This window comes from Schistocerca nitens, chromosome 8 (assembly GCF_023898315.1).
Source record: "Schistocerca nitens isolate TAMUIC-IGC-003100 chromosome 8, iqSchNite1.1, whole genome shotgun sequence".
In the NCBI taxonomy this organism is placed as follows: domain Eukaryota; kingdom Metazoa; phylum Arthropoda; class Insecta; order Orthoptera; family Acrididae; genus Schistocerca; species Schistocerca nitens.
In genome coordinates this window covers 462,119,985-462,121,302 of record NC_064621.1, presented here as the reverse complement: position 1 = coordinate 462,121,302, position 1,318 = coordinate 462,119,985, and the positions used below count along the sequence as shown (strand labels likewise).

General features: G+C 37.0%; 1 non-coding gene across 1 annotated transcript; it reads right to left on the bottom strand.

Annotated features, from left to right (window-relative positions):
- Positions 1-278: 278 nt before the first annotated feature.
- Positions 279-353, bottom strand: Trnal-caa (transfer RNA leucine (anticodon CAA)). Its single transcript has one exon. It is a non-coding gene; the product is annotated as a tRNA-Leu (tRNA).
- Between the last annotated feature and the right edge of the window lie 965 nt (positions 354-1,318).

Here is a 1,318-nt window from a genome sequence, read left to right as displayed (position 1 = left end):
TTTTGCAGACAGCTGGTTCAGATGAAGAAAATAAAATACACATGAGAATTTTCAAAGCTGTAAGCAATACAAAAATTTCTCTTGCGGAAATGGTTGAAAGGAGAATAAAATTATTTAATATGGATTGTGTTTATATAGTACTAAGGAGAGACATTTCTCTAAAGGAGTTTTCAGAGTCCCATCTTGAGAGAAACCAAAGCAGAAAAACTAGAGCAAAAATGTAAGAAAATTTGAAACAACAAACTTACTAAAGAAACTTCCTGGCCGATTAAAACTGTGTGCCAGGCCGAGACTCGAACTCGGGACCTTTGCCTTTTGTGGGCAAGTGCTCTACCAACTGAGCTACCCAAGCATGACTCACGCCCCATCCTCACAGCTTTACTTCTGCCAGTACCTCATCTCCTACCTTCCAAACTTACTAATGAAGCAATATTGGAAAAAAGGAGGTAAATTAGAGTAGTTATTCATCTGGTTCAAATGGCTCTCAGCACTATGGGACTTAACATCTATGGTCATCAGTCCCCTAGAACTTAGAACTACTTAAACCTAACTAACCTAAGGACATCACACACATCCATGCCCGAGGCAGGATTCGAACCTGCGACCGTAGCAGTCGCGCGGCTCCGGACTGAGCGCCTAGAACCGCTAGACCACCGCGGCCGGCAGTTATTCATCTGATCCATAGGTGGTACAGAATAAGAAAATATATTTAAAAAAAGCAAATCTTTGTGAAAAGGGATATTTTGGATGGGATTCAGTTCCTTTATTTGGCATATAACTGAAGAAAATGTTCCAAAAACTATGATCAGTAAAACCTTCCAAAAACCTTTATCGGAACCAGAGTATTGAAATTATTTTTAATTCAGTTCTGGGGCAACCTATTCTAAACAAAAAATTGTGGTTTGTCCAATATGGGTCGATACCTCTCTCTACAAGTGTTGAAATATAATTACAATGTCGATTTTTTTTAGAATTTATTCTTTTATTCACTGTTGATGAAGGGAGGTCAGTCAGTTATAGAACTATATCGTCACAGTGATGTATTTGTGTAGTGATGAAAAGTGGCAGGCAAGACTTTTAAAATCCATCATTTTACATACATTTTATATATGATTTGTTGTATTGGTATTGTCATATGTGGATCCACCAGCAGATAAATGTGTTGTATATTATCTTTGAACTATTAAACAGGCCAGTTTCTGAAAGTAATAAAGGTATAGTTCAGCAGAGCACATAAGACACATACCAGAGATAACCCTCAAAATCCATTAGTCCAATACTAGATAATTCTTTTGAGAAAAACGATACTAACAATAAA